Source organism: Papaver somniferum, chromosome 6 (genome assembly GCF_003573695.1).
Source record: "Papaver somniferum cultivar HN1 chromosome 6, ASM357369v1, whole genome shotgun sequence".
Taxonomy (NCBI): domain Eukaryota; kingdom Viridiplantae; phylum Streptophyta; class Magnoliopsida; order Ranunculales; family Papaveraceae; genus Papaver; species Papaver somniferum.
Window position 1 is genome coordinate 64,396,265 of NC_039363.1, and position 18,557 is coordinate 64,414,821.

At 37.1% G+C, this 18,557-nt stretch overlaps 1 pseudogene; it reads right to left on the bottom strand.

Moving 5' to 3' along the window:
* Positions 1-1,976: 1,976 nt before the first annotated feature.
* On the bottom strand, positions 1,977-2,076 carry LOC113292001 (annotated as a pseudogene).
* Positions 2,077-18,557: the final 16,481 nt, after the last annotated feature.

Below are 18,557 nucleotides of genomic sequence, written 5' to 3' on the forward strand. Positions count from 1 at the left end.
ATTGTGATCCATTTTGATGGAGTATGCTTAGTTTATAGACTCTTGATGCTTCATACTTGGTATTTACAATTATTACTTTTGAAAATCTATTAGTTGCAATATTTTAGAATCAAATTAAACGAGAAAATTGCATGAATATAAATATTTGGACCAAATCACTTTGAACTTGGAAAATAGTGGAATCTTAGCCTCAGTGTTCTTTTAATATTGGTACCAACTTTGTCAGTGTTTGTTATAATTATTAGTGAGTTTTCTATTTAGTTTTGAATTTAAGTCTAAAGTTATCCTTCACAAGTTCGAGAATCGAATCACTTTTTGCCACTATCTACAAACCACATCAATTTTTGGCGCCGTCGACGCGGACTTGTTTTTAGGATTTTAGATTTATTTTATTTTATTTTTTATTTTATTTTTTGTTATTATTTTTGTTCTTTTTTTTATGTTTTTGGGTATTTATCTTGTGTCTACAGGTTCTGGATCATAAAGAAAATTGAGCCGAAGAGTTTGGTGATTTCATAAAGACTTGGAGTTAAAGATTAAAGCAAAAAGAACAGAAAAGAAGACAATTTTATTTTAGAAAATTTTAGTTTAGGGTTTGTTTATTTTCTTTTAGAAAAAAAAAAACTGTATTAGGGTTTATTATTTTTGTAATTTTTATTTTCTTTTTGGATTTTTGGACTTTGGGACATTATTTTTTTTATTACCCTATGGAAGGGTACTTTAAATATAAACTGTTTGCAGAGAAGGAGGACAATTACGATGTTGTCTATGCACCTTGGGTTCGTACACTTGACATCGGAGTCAGTGGCTCGAGTCGACTACAACCGATTCATCCCCCGTCTGGAACGAGAGGTAAGATTCTAAACACTCGCGAATCCCCTGTCAGCGAGTTACTGGACTCCTTCGTATGCATATATGTTGAGGACTGAATACGGACATTTATTTTTCTAGTAAAGGGCAAGCCCTGGCCATACAAGATAAGGGTTCGGATTTCATCACCGTTCTCTTCTTGCCCGCTTTAGGAACACGTAACCTACGCGAACCTAAGCCTAAAATTTTGACTAGAACGAGACCGATAGGGTAACGAGCTTAACAGGAAAGTCATTCGAAAAATATTGGTTACTCTTTTAAGCATACTTTGAAGTTCTTGACGGTTTCTGTAAGTTGAATGCGTGACTGCGCCGCCTTGTAATACTGGTGAGGCCTTGGGTATCAAAGCTCCACCGAGCTTCCCTCACCTCTATTTAACTTACTTTAACTCGGATTGATTCCAGAGGGGTTTGCTTAAACTGTAACGAATTCCCGTTCGAAGGATTAGAAGTTGGTCTAGAAACAATCTAAGTGGAGCCATCATGCTTTTTGTTTGCTAGAAATCAATAGATTTGATTTGGTTGAGTCGGCCTTGATCTGTGTTTGCTTACCCTTCCAATTTAGAAAATTCTATTGTATGCGTGAACGTAAAAGAGACGCACTAAGTAGATTTGTTAAAGAGAAACCTAGTAGTTCTAAGCGTCTCGATTACCTTAATCTAGAGAGTACGACTTTTGAAGAGTCTGTTTTTGAACGTCTTTTGACTGAGGAGAGAATCCTTGTTGCTCCGATAGCGCCAGAAATGGCAACTTTGAAAGCTTTGTTGAATCCAACTAGGACTACTCGTACCTCGTTTATCAGGTTAGCTGAGACGGAAGCAACTTATGAACTTAAACCCGGGACCTTACAACTGCTCCCAATCTTTTTAGGGAAAGAAAATGAAAACCCCTATTTCCATGTTAGAGACTTTGAGGAAATTTGTAGTACCCTCAGGATTGGAAACCTAGATGATGATGCTTTGAAACTTAGGTTATTCCCCTTTTCCATGAAAGATAAAGCTAAATCGTGGCTATATAGTTTGGCTTCCGGGTCAATCGAAACGTATGAACAACTTACATCTGCCTTTTTGAACAAGTTTTTCCCTAGGCACAAAACATCGTCTATTAAGACGCAAATCTGCACGTTTTCTCAACAAGAGGGAGAAACTTTGTATTGGTATTTGGAAAGGTTCAATGATTTATTAGCCCAATGTCCTCATCATGGTTTAGAGAAGGTTAGGTTAGTTCATATCTTCTATGAGGGTTTAGATTATCCCACTACAACCACAGTAGAATCTATGTGTACTGGTGGATTTGAGAACCAAAAAGTTGATGATGCGATGACATATTTGCATGAAGTCGCCGAAAAGACCCAACAATGGGAAAGTAGTAGGGGACCCCAGAAAACAATTCTTCTCAGCAGAGGAAACGTTAATAGGGTAGAAGGAGGCTATGAATCAGATGCCAAAATTGCTGCTATAGCGAAAAGGTTAGAAGCTTTAGAAGTGGGTAACACTAGTGGTAGATTGGAGCCTTTTTGGGAAGGCCAGAATAATGAACAGCAAGACAATGCTCTATATAATAACACTAGGTTTGATATTCGTCAGAAGTTTGACCCATATTCAGAAACCTATAATCCTGGTTGGAGAAACCATCCGAACTTTTCATGGTCTAAGGGCCAGAGTCAGGGTCAGTCTAATAATTCTAATGCTCCCCCAGGTTTTGGCTACACTAGGAATACATCAGGCCCAGAAAATAAAACGACTAGCTTAGAAGAATCTATTAAGATGTTAGCAAAAACTCAGGAAATGTTAGCACAGAGCCATGTTAGTTTTCAACAGGAAACCAAGCAGAATTTTCAAACTAATGCTCAAAGCCTTGCTAAGTTAGAACTTCAAGTCGGCCAAATAGCTAAGACCTTAAGTGAGAGAGATACTGGTAGGTTACCTAGTCAGACTAATCCTAATCTTAGAGGAGTTCATGAAGTAGGTACAAAACCATCGAATCAATTGAATTCTATTAGAACCCTTAGGAGTGGTAGAATAGTAGACAATCAGGTAACCATGCCCGATAGTGAACATACTGTAGTTCACACCTCAGGACCACTAGCTAAGGAAACTGATAAAATTTCTGATGATGCCAACTCAGTTCCTGAGAGGTCTGATTCTATGCCTAGAGCCCCATTTCCTCAGCTATTAGTACCAACAAATAAGGAATCGAACTTTAATGACATACTGGAGGTTTTTAAGCAAGTCACCATAAACCTTCCTTTATTAGATGCAATTAGGAAAATTCCTTCTTATGCCAAGTTCCTTAAGGATATGTGTACGTGAAAGCGAAAACTTAGCGTCTATAAGAAAGCCTTTTTAGCTAGTCACGTAAGTTCAATTATTCAAAACACTACAACTCCAAAGTACAAAGACCCAGGTTCCCCAACCATTGCTTGTATAATAGGTAAACGCCGGGTAGAAAAAGATTTACTTGACTTAGGAGCCAGTGTGAACCTACTTCCGTACCATGTGTACTTACAGCTAAGACTTGGTGAAATGAAACCTACTCAGATAACACTGCAGTTAGCTGATAGGTCTGTTAAAATTCCTCGAGGTGTTATTGAGGATGTCCTTATTGAGGTCGATAAGTTTATCTATCCAGTGAATTTCGTGGTCCTAGATACTCAACCTGTCCCTGACCCAGAGAACCAGATACCTGTGATTTTAGGTCGCCCGTTTTTAGCTACGTTGAATGCGATCATTAACTGTCGAAATGGTATGATGAATTTATCTTTTGGTAATATGACTATAGAGATGAACATTTTTAATGTCAGTAGGCTACCTTATGAGCTAGATGACACATGTGTTGAAGAGGTGAACATGATAGAAGCCTTAGTTCAGAAGTCACTACCAAACATTTTATTTGAAGACCCATTAGAAAGTTGTCTATCCCATTTTGGTTTAGATTTTGATGACGATAGCACTATTGAACAAGTGAATACTCTATTAGATTATACCCCTGTGTTAGACACTGATAGATGGAAAGCTAGGTTCGAACCGTTACCAGTTTCTGAGACTACCTTAATTCCTTCTTTAGAAGAGCCCCCAAAGTTGGACCTTAAACCATTACCCGATACTCTACAGTATGTGGTTTTAGGCCCATATGAGACTTTACCTGTGATTGTAGCTTTCGATTTGGATAGTGATCAGGAAAGTAGGATAGTAAAAGTACTTCAATACAATAAGGAAGCTTTAGGGTGGACTATAACATACATTAAGGGTATAAGTCCTACTGTGTGTATGCATCAGATTCATTTAGAGGAAGACTCCAAACCTTCTAGGGAGATGCAACGTCGACTGAACCCTAACATGAAAGAGGTAGTTCGAAAAGAGGTGCTTAAGTTGTTAGATGCGGGTATTATTTACCCAATTTCAGACAGTAAGTGGGTCAGCCCTGTTCAGGTTGTCCCCAAGAAATCAGGTATCACTGTAGTCCATAATGATAATAATGAATTAATCCCAACCCGAGTGACCACGGGATGGCGTGTGTGTATTGACTATAGGAAATTGAACAAGGTCACAAGGAAGGATCACTTTCCTCTTCCTTTTATCGACCAAATGCTAGAGCGATTAGCTGGACATAGTCACTATTGCTTCTTAGATGGCTACTCCGGTTATAATCAGATTGTTATTGCCCCAGAAGACCAAGAGAAAACCACTTTTACCTGTCCCTTTGGTACCTTTGCGTATAGACGCATGCCTTTCAGGTTATGTAATGCCCCTGCGACTTTTCAGCGTTGTATGATGAGCATATTTTCTGATATGGTAGAACGGTTTTTAGAGGTCTTTATGGATGATTTTTCAGTATTTGGTTCATCTTTTTATGAGTGCTTATTCATTTGACATTAGTGTTGACTAGGTGTAAGGAAAAGAATTTAGTGCTTAATTGGGAAAAATGTCATTTCATGGTTGAATCAGGATTTGTCTTAGGGCACATCGTTTCTTCAAAGGGTATAGAGGTAGACAAAGCCAAAATTGACCTTATTAAGACTCTACAGGTCCCAAAAACCGTAAAAGATATTAGTTCATTCTTAGGGCATGCAGGTTTTTACCGTCGATTCATTAAGTATTTTAGCTTGATTTCTAGACCTCTTTGCAATTTGCTTGCAAAAGATGTTAAGGTTGTCTTTGATGATGCTTGCTTAAAGGCTTTTGATAAGCTTAAATCTTTACTCACTACTGCCCCGATAGTCCAGGCACCTAACTGGAACCTACCCTTTGAAATTATGTGTGATGCTTCAGATTATGCTATAGGCGTTGTGCTAGGTCAGCGAGAAAACAAATTACTCCATGTGATTTACTATGCTAGCAAAACTCTGAATGATTCCCAGATGAACTATACAACTACCGACAAGGAATTTCTAGCCATCGTGTTTGACTTGGATAAGTTTAGATCCTATTTATTAGGTTCTAAGATCATAATCTATACTGATCATGCTGCTTTGAAATACCTTTTGTCTAAGAAGGATACCAAACCTATATTGATTATATGGATCCTTTTGTTACAAGAATTTTGTCCAGACATTAGGGACAAAAAGGGTGCAGAGAATGTAGTAGCAGACCACTTGTCTAGGCTAGTTGTTAGTTCCCCTAATAATTCCCTTCCTATAAGGGACAGTTTTCCTGATGAACAATTGTTCTCTGTTTCCCAATCACCTTGGTACGTAAATATAGTGAATTATCTTTTTACTGGTTGAATGCCTCAACATTGGGGTAAGCAAGATCGTTCTAGGTTTTTAGCCGAGGTTAAGCATTTATTTTGGGACGATCCTTATCTGTTTAAGTATTGTCCGGACCAGATTATTAGGAGATGTGTATATGAGAGTGACCAGTCTAGTATTATCTCCTTTTGTCATGAACATGCATGTGGGGGTCATTTTAGTGCTAAGAAGACTGCTGCTAAGATTTTGCAGTGTGGATTTTACTGGCCTTCGTTGTTTAAAGATTCCCATAGTCATTGTGTTTCTTGTGAGCGTTGCTAGAAGTTAGGAACCATTTCCCGTAGAAATATGATGCCTTTGTACCCTATTTTAGTGATTGAGGTCTTTGATGTGTGGGGCATTGATTTTATGGGTCCATTTCCTATTTCGTTTGGCTATCTTTACATACTTGTCGCTGTAGACTATGCGTCTAAGTGGGTTGAGGTGGTTCCGTGTAAAACGAATGACCACAGGGTCATAGTCCAGTTTTTGAAAGAGAATATACTTACACGTTTCGGTACGCCGCAAGCTATAATTAGTGATGGAGGTTCACACTTTTGTAATAGACCGTTTGCTCTTTTAATGAAACAATACGGTATTACCCATAAAGTAGCGACCCCATATCACCCTCAGACTAGTGGTCAGATGGAGGTTTCCAATAGGGAAATTAAACGTATTCTAGAGAAAACAGTTAATCCAAATAGGAAAGACTGGTCGTCGAGGTTTACTGATGCCTTATGGGCTTATCGTACTGCGTTTAATACACCCATTGGAATGTCACCTTATCGTTTAGTATTTGGAAAGGCATGTCACCTGCCTGTTGATTTAGAGCATCGAGCCTATTGGGCTATTAAGAACTTAAACTTTTCACTTGACAAGGCAGGAGCTCAAAGAAAGCTCCAGCTCAATGAGTTGGACGAGATTCGTAGAGATGCATACGATAGTGCTAAGGAGTATAAGAACAAAATGAAACTTGTGCATGATAGGAATATTTTACGAAAGTCATTTTCTTCAGGTCAAAAAGTTCTTCTATATGACACTCGGTTGCATCTATTCCCCGGGAAGTTGCGCTCTCGATGGACCTGTCCTTTTGTGGTCCGTACTGTTTTTTCTCATGGCGCTGTTGAGATTGAGACACCAGATGGTAGTAGTTCTTCGAAGTTTATTGGTCAGCGATTGAATCCCTTTATAGAGCCTTTTCCTACAGGTGATATTGAGGAGGTCCCTCTGGAGGACCCTGTTTACCTTGATTGACCATCGAGGTGATTTTGTATGTTGTATAGTTTTTCTGTAGGTTTTTTTTTTGGTTACACTTCACCCAGGTACTATCTTTACGACTTCTCTCTTTACTATTTCCTCATGTTACTTATATTTTTGGCACTGTTCTTTAATTAGAAACATTGAGGATAATGTTAGATTTAAGTTTGGGGGTGGGGTAGAACTTTTTGACTTTTTGTTACCTTTTCGTTGCAATAAATAAACTCCAGATCCTAGAAATTTATCCTTATTAAGGATGGCACTACCCAATCTAAGTGGATGGAAGCATTTTGGTTGTAGGAGTTGAGGAACCAATCTGATTAGATGGAAACATCTAAAGAATCTATTCATAAAAACACAGAGCTTAGGTGTTAGAAATAACATGGTAGTTTCGCCATATCTCATTGAGTCCTTTTCACTTCTATTTTTATTTTTTTATTTTTAAAATATGTTTCTCTAAGTGATTAGGTGGGGATCACGATTCAAGTTGTTACCATTGCTAGGGTGAAATAGAGTGATTGAGATAGCCATAAAAAAAGAGAGAAATTGAGACCAGACTATCAGACCAACTGGAATAAATTCAATAAAGTCGACCACTAGAACCCTTGTATATGCCAGTTGTGTTGACCTAGAGTTAGGATTATCGACCACTGGTACCCTTATATATGCAAGTGTGTTGATATTAGTCAGACCGGTATCTCAGTCCATTAGGATAGGTTCATTATGGCAGTGGCCTTCAGACAGATATGAGAAACACCGTTCACCTTAGTCAACATCAAAACCATCTATGTTTTTCTATATCCATCTTCTTAATCTATCCATGTGATTTGTTTGATTCTTAGTTTGGATGCGACTATCTGAGTAGAGCTTTGTCACTTTATATGAAGTTTAGTATGCTTGAGTGCGAACTCGTGTACATCAATTGGAATTTCTCATCAGGGTACTTCCTCCTGTAGTCAATAAGTATGCCAACCAAGGAGATTCTTTAGTGCCTTCCAAGGTTCTGTGTAGATAGCTAGGGTCTGGAGTATAAAGGTTTTGTGGGTATACCTCTGGTAATCCCTCCGGAGACAACACTCCGCCACTAGAGACACCTAGGGGTTTAAAGGCTTGTTGCATACGCCAAATGCAATCGACGATGCCTGCGACAAAGAGTTAGGATTTTATTTCTATTTTATTTTTGCTCGAGGACTAGAAAATAATAGGTTTGGGGGTATTTGATAGACACATTTTTGTGCCTGATTTGTCTCGATTCTATATATTGTTAGGGCTCATTTTTGTACTTATTATGGTGTTTTATTTATTTGTAGGTATTTTTGGCCAATAAACATTTTTGGAAAAATTGGCTCGAAAAGTTGTCGGAAAGCACCCGGAGGACACTTGCTATTCGGACCCCCGGTTTGGAAAAGGGGCACCCCCAGGACACCCCTTAAGGCAGCTGCTAAAGGCACCTCTACTATGTATAGGGGGCGCCCCCCCTTTTCTTCATCGTTCAAACACAATTTTGGCGGGAAACTATATTATTACCTGCGTGAATTTGGGAGCATCAGTTGGACGTGAAATAACGAGATTCAATGGCTGATTTTTGTTGGGCTGGACTTCCTAGAGCATAACAGGGTCGGTATATGTGATTGGATCGAATGAATTGGGTTAGATCGACCGGGACAAGGAAACAGAGGTGTTGTGGTCACGGGTTGCTGTTGGAATATTTTTTTCGACAATTCAGGGAGATTAAAGGATAGAAAAGCTTCCCCAACATTCGTAGTTATTTAATAAAGAGTTTGGAAGTATTGGGAGAGGTCAAATACGCGTGAAGAGAGCTTGGCAGAAAGAAAACTCTGAAACTTGTTGTGGAGATAAACCAAGATTTTGGGGGAGATTTAATCGACCTGTGGCCTATAAAAGGAGAGGGGATAAGTCATACAAGGGGGACGAATCCTTTCAGAGAAGTTTAGAACACCACAGAGCTCCAGAGATCGAGTTGCAGGAAAATACCTTATTTTGCTGCTGAAGAGGAAGAACACGAAGAACATTGACGCACAAGCAACTGTCGCAACAAACTATCGTTGTTTCACAGCAGTACCTATGTGTCGTTCATCACAGCGGTTGCATTAGGTTTTTAGCTACTATTTCTCCCTGTAACAGTGATTCTGCAACACCAGCAAACTGTTGCGAATCGTCTGTATTATCACTTTTCATCTTTTCAATCATCTTTTGAGCCATAAACAAATATTTTGAGATCATGATTAATATGAGGAGCTAAACCCCATTGCTGAGGCGATAGAGGAAGCTATTTTTCCAACAAAAAGTGGTACAATCTATTTTATTTAATTTATTGCAATTATTATTATGATTATTTTCCTTGAACTATTATTGAATATGATTTTTATTTGAGTGATTGTGATCTATTTTGATGGAGTATGCTTAGTTTATAGACTCTTGATGCTTCATACTTGGTATTTACAATTATTACTTTTGAAAATCTATTAGTTGCAATATTTTAGAATCAAATTAAACGAGAAAATTGCATGAATATTAATATTTTGACCAAATCACTTTGAACTTGGAAAATAGTGGAATCTTAGCCTCAGTGTTCTTTTAATATTGATACCAACTTTGTCAGTGTTTGTTATAATTATTAGTGAGTTTTCTATTTAGTTATGAATTTAAGTCTAAAGTTATCCTTCACAAGTTCGAGAATCGAATCACTTTTTACCACTATCTACAAACCACATCACTAACATAGCAGCAATTCGATCTCTAAACCATGAATATGACCAGTACCCATGTTCAAAATTCCATTCCTGAATATCTTCCTCAAAGAATTTATCCAAAACATACCAAAACAAAGAATCACACATAGCAAAAATAGAAGTCCCTGTCATATATTTAAACTATTTTCCACGATCGAATATGATGCAAGAAGAATTTAGAATAATGTTAAAACACTTACCAATTTCGATCTGATTTATCCAGGTGAAGTCCTTAATATCTGTCTTTGCAGTTTCATTAAGTGGAAAATTCACACAATCAGATGAACCATCCTTGTCTATCATAGTGCCAGCGGAAATTGAGTTAATTTCTGAGATTCAACCTTATTGAGGACTTGAGAAGAAAAATCTAGTTGAACAGAAGTAGGAATTGAATCCGCTTCTTCCGATGTAACAACGCCAAAGTCTTCAGAATCAAAAGGTTGAGCAACAGAAGTAGAAATTAGGTCTCCAATTCCAATTGATTTAATAGGATCGTCTTCATCCGGTGACTTCAAAGTAATCGTTGAATATCCTACTGGATCTTCCCCACTGCAGTTTTGTTTACCAATATACGACTCCATTGCCGAATAAAAAACTTCTTTGGTAAGCATCGTTGATTTTAAATCATCAAATTGATCCTTAATTTCTACCATTTTCGTATTCACAACTCCATGAACGAATTGGTCTGCTAATGGTGGTATGTAAATTGATTCCCACCTCTGCTTGGTGAAGTTGATGAGATATTCTGTTTGTGAAAGATGATAATTTTGATTGGGTGAAGGTACATCGTTAAGTATATTTTGATATCTTATACTCAGATCAAGTAAATGGTTATAGAGATGAAATTTCTCCCTAACTAGATACCCAATATCCCACATGGATCGGACGAATATGATACCAATTGTTATGTACCTAGATGTAAATAACAAGGTTAGATGGATAATTTGATAGAAACCCTTTGAAGAATAGAGAAATCTGATTCATAGAACTAGCCTAAGAGGAAGAAGAGATCTAAACTAAATTCTATTTCATTAATTCATAAAATTGGATAATCCTTTCATTACAGACACTAGAGCATATATAGCTCATTTTTCTAACCTAACATCTAACGACCGGCATTAATCCATGTGGTTTGCATCTAACCATTCATTACATTGATAAAGACACTCATTCTTACACTAAATACTACCAAACACAACTATTACTAAAGACTGATGGTAACATGATAAGGGAACCCTCTCTCACATAGTAGGTACATGACAGCTTTCCCCAGATTTTCATCCCAAATTCAGATTTTAAAATAGCTTGTAAGATCTCTTATTCCATTAAGAGTACTTATCATGTCCATACCGTCGACATATATAGCTATAATTCTGAATCAGGAACTTATTTATGACGCATGGCACAACACCTTAGTTGTTTATCCCTTCCCAATCAAATATTCACTTAGATGGGTATACCACATCCGCCTGATTTCTTAAATCAATAATTGAGTGTTCCAGTGTAGCTGCAAACACACTCTGTGGTTTAGAGCCATTCGACTTGGGAAGCAAAAATTCCATTATGCACTTTTGCAAATATCTTTGAGTCTAAATATCCAGATATATAACCACGTCTACTATATTTGAAGTTCTTTTGAAACTACTAAGCAAACTAATTAACTGAACATTATGATGTTCAAAAAAGTAAGCGATCCATGGGTTTGTGAGAAACCTCACTCCACGAGGTGATTCTTTATACTTTAAGACGTCATTCTTCTCACTGTACTTTGTGAGAAATAACAACATATGTCTCACGGGATTTACACTTGGTTGGTTAGCACTACCACACCAAATACCCGTATATTTGTCAAAGAACTAAGTTCTACATGGATTGTGTAGGCCAAATATGCTCTTTATTTGAAATTAATCAAAATAAAGCATGGTCCGATCTCATTGTGTTGTACTTATGGAGCAACTATTTACGGATTATATCATCACTGTGCACGCATGATCCTTTCATTGATTCATGTGCATTCTCATAATCCGTCAGGATTTCATTGTTCACTAGAATCATTTAAAACTTTTGAGCCTCCTCCCATTTGATTCATGGACATATTTGGATACAATCTTATGAGATGATTTCAGATGATATAATTAAGTTGTGCCTAACTCACCTATTTCCTTTCTAGGTGAGTACTGATCGAACCTAGTGGTCTCTCCATATTCCTTTGTGGAGCCACAGCCTCAACCACACTTCCACAAAGTGTAGTTGTAACACCATAGTTTACGGTGCATATCCTTTACTAAGGATTTTTAACCTTACAGGAACGTTTGCAGTTGGTATGTGTGATCTCGTCAGTTTAGCGATATCAATGTACATTCCAAAAATCGATAATCCTTTTTATTCACTTCATATTTCCATTTGTGGATTATACGAGTCTATATGAGACAAAATGGGAACACACCATGACATTCCTGTCGTTCCCTCGGAAAATACTTTTTTATGTCTCCCCCTAAAGAAGGGAAGACTATCCCATTTGAGTAACTATCCGCAAATCAGCGGTTGAGAGATCGCCTGTCAAAATGTTTAAAAATGCGGATAATCGTTGGAAATTCTTGTCCAACATAGTCACTTAATCATTTTGATGACCCATCACAGTACGATGTGGAGTCGTAAGGGCACATATATAGTGCAACCAAAAATGCGTAAGAACACCAAAGGTCAGTCTTATATCCAGTTGACCAATTGTGGGTCTAAAACGAATAAGTGAAGATGCATGTAATATTGCATATTCCCTAAGCAGTTAAAGGTAGGTTTGTACGCATAACCATGCCTTAGGCACCATCTGTAACCTTCGATGATAGCCTTTGCGAGACCATGAGGTATAGGATGCTCTGCATTGATCCTATTAAATACGCAATAACCATCAAGTCCTTTTGGTATAAATTCTCTAGAATTAACAAGGATGGTGATCCTTTGCACTTTGCATTGTGTAATATGTGCTAGGAGTTTTAAAAAAATTAAGCGCATCTTTTGTTGTGAGCAATAACTGATTCAATGCGTCGAATCATCCACCAGAGCCATAAATCACTTGAATGGTCCTCATTCTGCATGGATATATGTTCACTAACAACACTTTACTTCTTTGGAGAATGGGTTATTTACCATTTGCATCTAAGTAAACACAGGATGGTCTCAATCATTTTTTACTAAAGAAAGACTTTGTAAGATAAGTGACATGATTTCTTACTCTAAAGCATAATGGGGAGAGGTAACTTTAGAAACACTGAATGTGATAGATGCGTAACTTCACATTTTATTAGTTCATTGTCTTGTACACTCAAATGAAGTGATGTCCGTGTTAGTACTTTCGAAACGGAACATCGTATCATAACCAATGTGCCTTATGGTTATGTCAAAGTCTCTATGAATCAATACCAATCAGTTCATTGTTGGTGTTAATATGGATTCAATAATTCAAGTTCCAGTGATTTATAATTCACTGGATTGACACATTATTTTTCTAAGAATATGCTTATTTTCACATTCATTAGAGATAATTTATAGATGCAATCAAATCCATTCTCACTATAAGTTTCCAAAAAGGTAGGTAATAGTTCACGCATGAACACCCTTTGCACTTAACAAGATGTGATTAGCCCTTAGTACATACAAAGCTTAAACATTGAGTCTTGAGAGATTTTATAAGTGGTGTGGCCTTATTACGTAATAAAAGTCATATTCAACTCAATTACTTTAGAGTGATATATATTATGTTTCATCCAGATATATCTCGAGTGCTTTAGAGAACTTATGTCTCGTGGGAATGATGTACTTTTCATTCCATAAGCGCAGACATCTGACCTAGTTCAATAAAATAGTCAATTGGCCAGGAAAAGTTCTTCTTGTCATTAACGTTGATGTCTAAAGTGTGACCTTCTCATGAAAATTGGTTGCTGCTATGGTACCCGCATCTCATTGCTTGTACCAATACCAGTAAGATGATACATTCCCAACTCTTTGGTAAGAGCTAGAATTACATCTTAGCTTCATCCCATATTCAATTGATACCTGTACATTGGTGTCATTACTACCGAGGAAAAAAAATACATCTTTGTCTCATGATATATATGTTCTTTTTCACATGCTTTATATAAGTCGGTACGTCTAACCTTCATTAGTTCGGGGTTCTTTCGGTTTTAAATTTTTACTGCATTAGCTTAATTTGAGAAATTTCTTTATCTCAACAGGCCAAGAGAATCTCACTATACATGTCAACCACTTACTTTAGGTTGAATAGATTACGAAAGATAGTTCTCTTGTTGTTATACTTCAACATATACTGGTTCGCTAGTATGATGGGTGAAGTAGAGAAATGGAAAATTTCTAACTCATATCACCTTTTGTGAGTTCTTCCTCAAAAATTGGGATACATGTGATTTTATTTGCAATGTATCTTTTGAAACTATGACTCTTTAATAGTCGAGCAAGTGGATTACATCCCATGGAACATTCAAATTTTGGGAGACGATATCAAGTATGCAATAATGGTCCAAGTACTTTTAAACCCCAAATAAATACACTGGAATCGAGTTGGTACAACTAATTGAAAAAAATACATCATTCAACTACAACCAATATATCATATTCAAGAGAACAAAATAACACTAAAACCAAAGCTCTTAATGATCAACGATCATAATTTAAGTTGATTGTTTATATGATATGGACTTATCTTAAGACAAAAAGAATATAACTAAACATGTTATAATAACAAATAAATAAGCCCACTAAGTATTCAGTTTTATATACCTCAAGCGTTGGTTCCACCTTTACATAGACAGAATCGGGACAAGTTGGTCGCGTATAGCCGGAACAGAGCACAACTGGAACGGGTCCAGACAAAGAAAATGATAGGGATAAACCAGTCTGAGATGGACCGAACCAGACATTCCTCTTTCTCCACGAACACAAACTCTTCGTTTCAGGGGATTACGAGCAGAAACTCTTCGTTTCAGGGAGGATTACGAACATGCTTTCCTCTTTTCCTTCATGGATTTAATAGATCCAATATATAGAGATACGATTATATTGTATATGCCAAAATCAAAAATAGGAAAAGGAAAAAAAATAGGAGAAAGTAGATCCAACTTATCTGATTTGGTTTCAGCGATTTCAACATTAGCTTGACAACAATTGCATAACTGTATTGATGCAAATCATCCATGTAGAAAAAAAAAATCAATTGATCCCATATAGCTCTGCGGTACAACTTCGTGCATGATAACGTATTGGAGTAACAATTAAAGAAGGAGAAGAACTTCTTATTGATAAAGAGGCATTAGATATTACATGCATATAATGTTCTTTATATACATGAAAGGGAAAACCTAGTCATCTAATGGACCGCATATCCATGGGCCATAGGCCCTATAACAAAAATAAATAAATAGTCTTGGTTTACAATTGATCTTGTGGGCTTTCCTATAAGTCATAAAGGATTCGTATGAGTGAATGAAAGAGGACTATTAGTCCACATTAACAAGTGGGTAGTCCAACGAGATTTCTGTGTACTTTTATAGATTTTTAATTTGAGTGATTAAATCTTGGAGATTCTTTGAAAATCTATAGACTTGTAGTGATTATCTGAGAGTATTTTAGGGAGTCTTTGTGACTTGTAGAGACAAAACAAAAAGAGATTTGTAAGTCTTTGTGACTTGTGGAGACAAAAAATGTATAATATCTCCTGAAAAATTAAATACGTCTACCGATTTTTTTTATTATCCACGTTACAATGTTTATTAAAGTACAGTGTGAAAAAATGGGGGTACAACAACCTCACCCAATATTTTGCTTAACAATCTGTATGGACTAACTCCAATATATTTTTGAGAGAATCAAACTTAATCTTAATAAAGTATATCAAAGAGTTATATATCTCTTTCTCGATCCAATACTTACTCAAGCAAATAGAAATCTGCGAGTCTAATTGAATACAAGAGAAATCACTTGAACGGTACCAAAGACCAATGTTGAAGTATCAATCAATGTAAATCAACAACCGAAGGTTGGATATTCTAATTGATTGACTCAAACACACAACATGTGATGTTTCAATTATATAACAAAATATAATACAGAAAAGAAATAACACACACACCAGAAGTTTTGTTAACGAGGAAACCACAAATGCAGAAAAACTCCGGGACCTAGTCCAGATTGAACACATACTGTATTAAGACACTACAGACACTAGCCTACTACAAACTAACTTCGGTATGGACTGTAGTTAAACCCCAATCAATCTCACACTGATCCAAGGTACAGTTGCGCTCCTTACGTCTCTGATCCCACCAGGATACTACGCACTTTATTCCCTTAGCTGATCTCACCCACAACTAAGAGTTGCTACGACCCAAAGTCGAAGACTTTAATAAACAAATCTGTATCACACAGTACGGAAATAGATAAATCTGTCACCCATAGAAGTACCTGCGAGTTTTGTTCCGTGTTTTGATAAATCAAGGTGAACATGAATCAGTTGATAAACCAGACTTATATTCCCGAAGAACAGCTCAGTATTATCAATCACCTCACAATAATCTTAATCGACGCGGCGAAAGAAGATATTGTGGAATCACAAACGATGAGACGAAGATGTTTGTGATTAATTTTATATCTTGCCTATCGGAGATATCAATCTCAAGCCAATCGTTACGATTTTACTCAATATGATAGAATCAACAAGATCGGATCACACAACTACAAGAAAGTAGTATCGGTCTGGCTTCACAATCCCAATGAAGTCTTCAAGTCGTTAATCTACAGGGTATTGAGAAGAAACCTAAGGTTAAAGGAGAATCGACTCTAGCTAATACAACTAGTATCACACAGGAGGTGTGGGGATTAGGTTTCCCAGTTGCTAGAGTTCTCCCTTATATAGTCTTTCAAATCAGGGTTTGCAATCAATGTTATCTTAGTAACAAAGCATTGAATATTCACCGTTAGATGAAAACCTGATTAAATTCAAGATAATATCTTTCAACCGTTAGATCGAAAACTTAGCTTGTTACACACAAATGAAATGCACGATTTTAGGTTTTTGTAACCGTACCCAAACATGTACATTTGTTGGTTCAATAATATAACCAAATGGCTAGCCCCGTGAGCACTTTCATATCAACCATATTATTCTTTACCATAACTAGGTCAAATGACTCAAATGAACTAGTTAGAGAGTTGTTCAATTGCTTAGATCTTATAGAATTGTACAAGACACAGTCGAAGCAAAAACAATTGGATTCACTCGAATCGATTCATGAACTTTATAGCCACGGTTTGCAAACTTGCATTCCTTAGTTTATATAAGTATAAGTTCACGAATAATCGTTCTTAGAAATAACCAACTTAAGTACGCGGACTGAGTTCGCGGACTTAAGTACCCGGAATAAGTTTGTAAACAATTCACAAACTTGTTGATGGTGGTTTTTAGTTCAAGGGCTAAAATCGTAAACCCCGTATTTAATGCGTTTTCATCCTGCAAAGGAACATAATCCATTTAAAAGAAATGATTGCTTAAGCCTCTTCGCTCACATATGTATTGAGCAATTCAGTATATCTGTATATATGAAATTTACCTAGAATGGTGCGTGCAACAGAAATCCCAAAATATTCTGTGAATTTTATCTTTCACCAACATTATTCACTAATGCATGACTTGCCTAGTATTTTCCTATGCTATGTTCCCAGCCGAACTCTCAATATTGACATGACATGACAATTAAATGTTCACTCTCAGCAGAGTAGCATGAATCTCCCGAAGTGTTAGTATTGAGATCTGCATGTAAGTACTCACACAGGCTGCATCACTCTCTGAAAAAGAGAATTTTGTATCGACGCACTTTTAAGTTAGCTCGATCACGCTTAAATTCCTTGAGAAAAATATAGGATGTCCATATCAGTCTCAAAAACGATCACGACCACACAATTTGGCCACATGATCCAACAAACATAGCCTACTCCTAACAGAACTAGGCAATCACCATAGTGACCACCGACGGGCCCACTAATGCGCTAGTCGATCGAGTCCTATTTAATTAAATTCCAAGCGCTCCAAACATCAACCCTAATATGGGTGTTCGCGTTATTCGAAAGTAAGCTCAAACGAGCTAAGACCGTCAAGGGTCTTAAATACATCATGACCGTTCAACTTAGCTAGCCTAGTTGGACGGCTGAGATCTTCCCTGGAATGATAAAAGAGGCGCTAGCATGCAAATTGGCGGCCTAACTTCTCTCTTACCCGATCGACATCCCCGCGGCAAGTCTATAGAGCAAAAAATCATTTTCCCAAACTAGGGCAAACACGCTGATTTCAAAACCCTAATTTGGGCCGCGGCAGTACACAACTATCGCAAATTGTATGGGATGTCATTGGCACAACAAATTAACAAATATATTTCCCACTAATTAACTAGTAATATAGCGGTAGTAAGAGATCGTTCCCACAGAGAGCTGTGTAATTCATAGGTTATTTGATCAGCAAAATAAAGTAAATAACAAAAGGGGGGTTTTGGTTTATAAGATAAATAAAAAGACAATAAAGAAGAAAAAGTTGATTAAGGAATCCTTCGCCGTTACCAAGCGATAGCAGGATTAGAATACTTATCTATCTTCCTTTAGAACCATTCATCACCAACCGTAGAATAGCAGGTACGTTTAGCTATCCCCAAACTCCTTATATCACCGGATAACAGGTACGTTTAGTCGCCTTATTCTATTCAACTGAGACGCCTTGAGGTACGCTTACAAGGTCTAACTCAATCGAACGCTTTAGGGTTTGTGAATTTAGGTTTGATCCCAGCCGGTAAACTCAATACGCTCGTTTCACTTACTGGTGTTGTTTCCACACACGATTGCTTTACAGAATCCCTCTGCAAGGTCTCATGTTTCCTACTTGTATAGGAGATG